Here is an 8,357-nt window from a genome sequence, read left to right on the forward strand (position 1 = left end):
TTTAATGAGCAGGAAGTTGTGGTTTAATAATTGAGATCTCCTTAGAAAACGGAAGCATATAAGAGAAGGCTCTTGGTTTTCAAGCAAGGTTCAAATGAGTAGAGTAATTCCACAGAAGTAATTCCCAAGGCCTTAGGGCACTCCCATTTCTTCTCCTGGGGATGCCTTACACCTTTTTAGGATTCTCAGACAATGCTTTATGAAATTTAGTCTGGAGAATGCCTGTAGCAGATTTCTTTAAGTTATTCTTAAAGAATTGGTGGGTAGTGTAGATAGTTAACATGCAAGGATATTAATGAAAATGTTTGAAGTTCTGGTTCTCCCAGTAGTACCTCAGAAGAAAGGCCTGGTGATTTTCTTCCCCAAAAACCCAGCCCTTGAGGAGCCTGTGAAATACACTTCAACTCTTACATACAGAGCCTCTCTTTCTCACAGTTTAACTTGCAAGCTGAGAAAGTCTTTCCTCTTCTTGTAACTGTCTGTCCACTAGAGGGCAACTGGACCTGGTCCAGTGATTTCCTGAGCCCACCTTAGACCTAAGCCATCAGATTCCAGGGTGGTTAGAACTGGATAATCTAGGACTTTATAAGTTTCCTAGCAAGTGAAACTACACCTGTTAAAAAGTTTGATATCTACTGTGTTAGGCAGTGATTTGGACTATAGGACCATCTGTAATTGGTTGTCTTCTGGTCTTAGAAGTACAGTGACATTTTGATGACAATTCCAGCTACCCATATGGTGTTGGAGAAGAGTACTGAATGCCCCATGTTGTTGTTGTTGTTATGTGCCGTTGCGTCACTTGAGACTCATAGCGACCCTGTGTATAACAGCCCTAAACTCTGCTCTGTCCAGTGCCAGTCGCACTGTCTCTGACACTCCCATCACGATTATCACAGTCACTGAATCAATCCACCTCATAGAGGGCCTTCCTCTCCTGCGTTGTCCCTCCACCCTCCCAAGCATGATGTCCCTCTCCAAGGACTGGTCTCTCCTCAGAAGATTACCTAAAGAACAGACAGATACTTTCTATTTTAGAGAAAATACAACTTGTGTATCTTTGGAAGCAAAAGTGACACAGTTTTTTCTCACATACGTTGGGTGTGTTGTTACAAGAAGCTGTTCCTTGGAAAAGGACATCATGATTAGAAAGTTAGAGAGTCAAAGAGAGGAAAACCCTTCAACAAGATGGATTGACACGGTGGCTGCTGCAGTGGCTCGGATAAGTATGTCAGAAATGATGAAGGTGGCACAGGATAGGACAGGGTTCAAATCTGTTGTTCATCAGGTTGCTGTGAGTCTTACTGGACTTGATGGCACCTATAACACTTAAGGCTCCCTTTGTAGTTCTGGATTGATTGATGTCCATACTGTCCTTTTGGAGTTTGAAGAATGGCCAGAAATACCCTCGTTTTGTTCAGAGCTTCTACAAGAGAATTATACTCTTAGTCTGTGAGAAAACCCTCTGACTGCTGTAGTGGACTGAGTATAAAAGACTTACCTGACCATAGAGCCTCCAGAATAGGCCAGAGTAGAATGGGAAACAGACCTGTGGAGGAGTGAGAGAACACTGTTCCTACAGGGAACACAGGAACAGAGCCTGGTGTATGAGTTGTTCCTTTATCAACTATTGGATAAGGATGACCAGGCAAGTTAGCAGAAAATGGAAATATTTGTGTTTTTTCAAATTGATATGCTTCCCCTTCCCCATTTCCTTCTTATCATGAAAAGAGACAAATATGTCTCTAGTCTGCAGAATGAACACAATTCATTTGTATAACTCCATTTCTGTCAGAATACAAAAGTAACCAAAGAAAATCTTTGATTACAAAGTTACCACATGGACAATATGTCCAAGCACCTCACATGGTTTTAGACATACATTGTCTCATCATATTGATTTACAAAATTGTATCAGATGCAGAAGGAGAGTTGGTAGTACAGTGGTTAAAGCACCCAACCATGAATCAAAAGGTTGGTGGTTCAGAACAGACCTTCATGGAAGAAAGATGTGGCAGTCTGCTTCCATAAAGAGTAATATAAACTTGGAAACCCCTTGGGGCAGATCTCCTCTGCCATACAAGCTTGCTGTGAGTTGATACGGACTTGACAGCAGTGGGTGGATTCCATTTAGAGGGCTTGGTCTACCGCAGGGACTGCAAAGTAATGACTTTAAAATTTACCTTTCTCTCTTCTTAACTGCTCTTTCGTATTTACTGTCTTTTATTTTCGTTGCTGTATTCTGGATAATGGCCTCAGATTTATCTTCTGATTGCCAAAATCTTTCTTCAGCTACATGCAGTTTATACTTGATCTTTTCTGGTTTTGCTTTATGATTTTTAATATTTCCTTTGTCTCTGAAGTTCAAAATGTTTCTTTTATAGTCTCTTTCAGATTCTTCTCTTCTCTTTAGTTCTTAAAGTGTCATTAACTCCGGTTTTTTAACTGCTGAGTGTCTCACTGTTTTTGTTGTTGTTGTTAGGTGCTGTCAAGTCAAGCATGACTCAGAGTGACCATATGAACAACATATATGAGCCCTGTCCTATCCTATGCCATACTCCCAGTCTCCAGTCCGCTTGGGCCCATTGCTTCAGTCACTTTGTCAATCCACATGGTTGAAGTGGTTTTATTTCTTGATGGGATTTGAAAAAAAGTTACTTAGAGCTTATCTTCAATGATGTAGTTTAATACAAGAGTCCGTTTTCTCCCATGCTATGAATATGTATGCTCTCATGGTATAGCACTGGTCTGTCCATTTGCTGTACAGAGAGAGGTAGTTCATGGTTGCTGTGATGCTAAACACTGTGATGCTGATGTGTCAAATGTGAGAATGGTTACCCATGGTGGACAGTGTTTGGTGGAACTCCCAGATTAAAACAAGCTTGGAAGCAGGAGTGGCATCCACTTCCAAAATGGCTTGCCTCTGGAAACCCTATGAACCTGGAGAAACGATGAAAGTTATACAAGCGTTCAGGTCTTTCGTTCATAGAGTTACTATGAGTCGTCTATGACTCAACAGCACCTAACTGCAACAATTTTGCTCAGAATTACAATTTTTATCAGATGCTTGCTGCCTCTACTCCACATAGATGAATGCCATGTGAACCACAACACGAATTTGGAATAACTTCTATTGTCCTGAGCAGGTGGGTTGTTTAATGACATGGCTTTGTGTGTGTGAACTTTATGCCAGTAGTGCAGCTGGTGGCCTGCATCCAGGGAATCTTTCTCATTTAGGGAATGAATCCTCGGCAGTCTGGTGTTAAATCCAATTCTGATATTTCCATGAGCCGTTCAACTTCAGCCTTGCTCACTGGAGGATTTTCATTTCCCTTTCCATTTGGTTACTTGGAGGTTTTCCTTACTTCTTTCAAGTTGAATGGGCTCTGGCAGCACAGTGGTTAAGGACTTAACTGTTAATTGAAAAGTAAGGGGTTTGAACCTCCCAGCCACTCCTACAGTAAAAAGATGTAGCAGTCTGCTTTTACAAAGATTACAGCCTTGGAAACCCTGTGAGGCAGTTATACTCTGTCATACTTCATCACTGAGTCAGAGTCAACTTGATGGCAACAGGTTTTTCAAAGTTAGCATGTATTTTCATTTTCATGTTAAGTTTTATCCAGTATTTAGTGGTATTTGGAACATAAGGGAGTAATTCTATCAAAATACAAACCAACTTTCTTAGGCTTACTCCATGGAATTTGAAATGTTTGACATTTGAAAGTGTTTAAATGGGAAATGCTCTCATATTTCATAAGGCGCACCCACCTCCCCCTTTTATTTTTACATTATCTGATGCCACCCCAAAACATGTTTCTTTGAATTTTAGATCTTTGAGGTACAGAGATAGATACTGTTTGAAATCTCAACTAAGTAATTTGAAAACGGCATTATTTTCTTGTTTGTTTTTAATATACTTGGTATTTATGTCATTAGAAGTTTCTCAAAGGTTCTAGAATACCAGCCTGTACATTATAGCAGTATTAGAATTGGTCATACCTCCAGCAGCTATAGTTTCAAGAAAGCATGTGGCCACTGCCATGGGTATCACCTTTGTAAGTTGAGTACTGATTTCTAATAACCTTTAACCCCTCACATATTTTTGAGGTACTGTAGGATCATCTGGTATGCCTTTGCATGCTCTTTTTAGTTAGCATTTAGGCTCTTTCACTGTCTCTGCACCCTCCTAGCATGATTTTCTTTTCTAAGAACTGGCTCATCCTAACAACATGGCCAAAGTATGTGCAAAGTTGCTTCACTATCTTTGCGGTGAGGGAGCACCCTTCTCCTTTTCTCTAAGACATTCTTGTTTGTTCTCTTGGCATTCCATGGGAATTCAGTGCTTTTTCTCCAGCACCATAACTCAAAGACATTGATTCTTATTTTGTCATTCTTATTCATTGTCCAACTTTCAGATGGCATAGGGAATAATTGAAAGGACTGTGATTTGAGTCAGACGCACCTTAGTCTTTAAATGGACACCATTGCTGTTAAGCACTTTGAAGTAGTCCTTGACAGCAGATGTTTCCAATGTAACACATCTTCTGACTTCTTGAATGCTGATACTAAGGGTCTTGATTGTGGATCCAAGTAAGATGAATTTATTGACAACTTCAGTCTTTTTATCCATCTATCATTATGTTACCTAATTGTCTAGTGATGAAGAATTTTTTTTTACCCTTGATGTTGATGTGTAACTCATTTGAAGGCTGTAGTCCTGGATCTTCTAGAGCAAGTGTTTCAAGTCCTCTCAGGTTTCCACACGCAAGGTTGTGTCATCTGCATAGCACAAGTTTATTGCTGAGTCTTCTTCTGATTCTGGTGTCATATTCCTCTTCATAAAGTCCAGCTTCTTGAATGATTTGCTCAGGATACAGTAGGTATGAAGAAAGAAAGAGCCCTGACCTTCACCCTTCTTGATTTTAATCCATGCAGTGTTCCTTTGCTCTGTTCACACGACATCCTCTTGGTCTAGGTATAGGTTTTGCATGAGCACAATTAAGTGTTTTAGAATTACAATTCTTCCCAATGTTAGCTACAATTTCTTATGATCCTGTGGCCTTTGCCTAGTCAATAAAACATAATTAGACATTCTTTTGATATTCTCTTCTATTGATTATAGTTTAAATTCTTATACGTGACGATTTTCTCCCTCAGTAATGATCTAAAAGAAAACTCAAACTAATTCTCTTCCACATACACTCTAACTGTAACCTTTGAAATTTAGATCTTTAGCCTTAAGACATCCATATCATCCAAATATCCCCTTGCTAAATATTTTTTTTTAAATAAAAAAGATAATTTCCTTTGCCTGTTGAGTTTAACCCTTCTGTTGACTTCAGAAATGTTTTCATTATTCAAGTATTAGGTGCTGAACTATTTTTAACAACATTCTTGTAGCAAGCAAGGATAGTCTTAAATTGGAAATGTTTTATTTTCTAGCTTTTCTGATAATCCTTATATCTGTTTGCATGTTTCCGAAGATTGACTGTGATAAATGTCCATCTGCATATTTGAAAAGAAAATCTTGATCTATGTGGGGAACAGATCATTCAGGATGCTGGACTTCATGAAGGATGTGGCATCAGGATTAGAAGAAGACTCATGAACAGTCTGCATTTTGTAGATGACACAATCTTGCCTGCCAAAAATGAGGAGGACATGAAGCGTAAGGTACAGAAGGCCAAGGACTACAGTCTTCAATATGGATTGAAGCTCAAAATCAAGAAAACAAACTTTCTCACCACTGGACCAACTGACAGCACCATAACAGATAGAGAAGAAATTGAGATTATTAACAATTTTAGCTTACTCACAACACTCATGATGCTAACAGATAGGAAATCAAAAGTTGACTTGCATTAGGAAAAATCTGTTGTCAGGGACCGCTCCAGAGTGCTGAAAAGCAGTGAGTCAATCTAGGGACTTAGGTGTCCCTGATTCATGCCATGGTCTTCGCAGTTACTTGCTGTACATCAGAGAGCTGGACAATGACTAAAGATGTCAGAAAAAGAACCAAAGCTTTTGAGTTGTGATGCTGTAGGAGAGTATTGAACATACCATAAACTGCCAAGTGAACAAACAGGCTTATCCTGTAGAGAGTGAAACTGAGTTTCTCCTTGGAGGCAAAGATTTTGACACCCTATCTGATATACTTTGGGTATGTGGCCAGGAGGAACCAGTCGTTGGAGAATGACATCATCCTTGGAAGGGAGGAACAGTGCAGGAGAGGAAAACCCAGGTAGAGATGGATTGATACTGGGATTGTATGAGTAGGTGTATCTGAGACAGTGAGACTGGCTCACGCTAGGGAAGGCTTCAGAGCTGTTGTGCATAGAGGCACTGCGAGTTGCAGGTGACCCTACAGCACATAACAACATCATGTCCAGTTGAACCTGTGGTAAACCACATCTTGGATTATGTATGTATGTGCACCTTCTCCATATCCTGCTCTAGATAACTTAAGATTTGATTACTGTTTAAAACATAAGGACAACTGGTGTGTGTGTGTGTGTGTGTGTGTGTGTGTGTGTGTGTGTGTGGAGAGGAAGCTTAAGATTGTGTTGTTGTTATTGTCGTTAGGCACCATCGACTCCAGCTCATGGCCACCCTATGTATAACACCAGAACACTGCCTGATTTTGTGCTGTCACAATCTCTGGTGTGTTTAAGCCCATTGTTGCAGTCACCGTTTCACTTCATCTTATTGAGGATCTTACTCTTTTTAACTGACCCCTTTCCCTTCTCTCCAAACATGAGGTCCTTTCCTGGGGATTAGACCGTCCTGATAATATGCCCAAAATATACGATGTGAACCGTCATCGTGCTTGCTTCTAAGAAACATTGTGCGTGCACTCCTTTCAAGGCGGATTTGTTCTTTTGTCGTTGTGTAGTATGTTTAGTATCCTGACCATCACAGCTTGTAGACATCAATTTTTTTGTCAGTCTTCCTTATTCATTGTCCAACTTAAACATGCATATGAAGCAATTGAAAATATCAGGGCTTGCGTCAGACAAACCTGACTAGCAGTCTCTTCCCACATGACTTCTTGTTGTTGTTATTGTTATGTGCCGTCGAGTCGCTTGCGACTCATAGAGACCCTATATACAAAGCCCTAAACCCTGCTCTATCCTGTGCCAATCGCACTGCCTCCAACACATCCATCCCGAATTACCCCAGTCACTGAATCAATCCACGTCATAGAGGGTCTTCCCCTCCTGTGCTGTCCCTCCACCCTACCAAGCATGATGTCCCTCTCCAAGGACCTCTCCCTCCTTACAACGTGTCCAAAGTATGCCAGACAAAGCCCCAGAATCCTTGCCTTCAAGGAGTAGCCTGGTTTAACTCTCTCCAGGATGAATCTGTTTGTTTTCTTGGCAGTCCATGGTACCCTCAGTACTCTTCTCCAGCACCACAGCTCAAAGGCATTCTCCTTCTATCCTCCCTAGTCATTGTCCAACTCTCTGATGCATAACAAGTGATTGCAAAGACCATGGCCTGTATCAGACAGTCTCCAGAGACACACCGTTGCTTTTGAGTACTTTAGAGAGGTCCCTAACAGCAGACTGTCCCATCGCAATATGTTTTTTTATTTCCTGGCTGCTGGTGTTGAGAGTGTTGACCGTGGAGCCGAGTAAACTGAAGCTGTGGACAGTCTCAATCTCTTTGCCATCCACCCTGATGCTGCCAATTGGTCCACATGACATACAGCCTCAAAAATCCAAAGGAAGGGCAGCTACGTGTCGGTTCTAACTCTATGGCAATGAGCTTGACCTGGTGAATGGATTGATAGCATGTGTGCAATGTGTAAAGCTCTCCAGAATCCAGATAACTTGAAAATAAATGAAAAGAAGGGGGGAAAAATCCAAAATATCCTAATTTATTGGACAACTACTGTGATAACCAATTTACCAATTAACCAATTGATTTTCAATTATTCTTTTCTACTATAATATATTACTGGCTAAGTGGGTATTGTGCCAGATTTATAAATGAGGATATCATTGTGCAGAGAGATAAAATTGCTTAGCCTGGGTCGTATAGATAGCAAGGCTCTTTTGATTTTAAAGTTCTTTTTGAAAGAACATACAATTTGTATCTATTGATGTTGTTAAGTGCACCCAATCAGCTTTGACTCATAGGGACACAATGAACCCTGACCTGAACCTTGCCTTATACTGCACTGTCCTCACCGTCTCCACAGTACTCAGGTCCGTTGTTACAGCCACTGCCTCTGTCCATCTTGTGGAGTATCTTTCTCTCCTAACAACCTGCCCAAAGTGTGTGAGATCTAGAAGCAAAATCACGTTAGAAACCAACGTTGTGCTCTTCATTGTTATATTCAGTATCATGTTGTTGTT

Source organism: Elephantulus edwardii, unplaced genomic scaffold (genome assembly GCF_000299155.1).
Source record: "Elephantulus edwardii isolate Elephantulus edwardi_28Jun2011 unplaced genomic scaffold, EleEdw1.0 scaffold00043, whole genome shotgun sequence".
Lineage (NCBI taxonomy): Eukaryota > Metazoa > Chordata > Mammalia > Macroscelidea > Macroscelididae > Elephantulus > Elephantulus edwardii.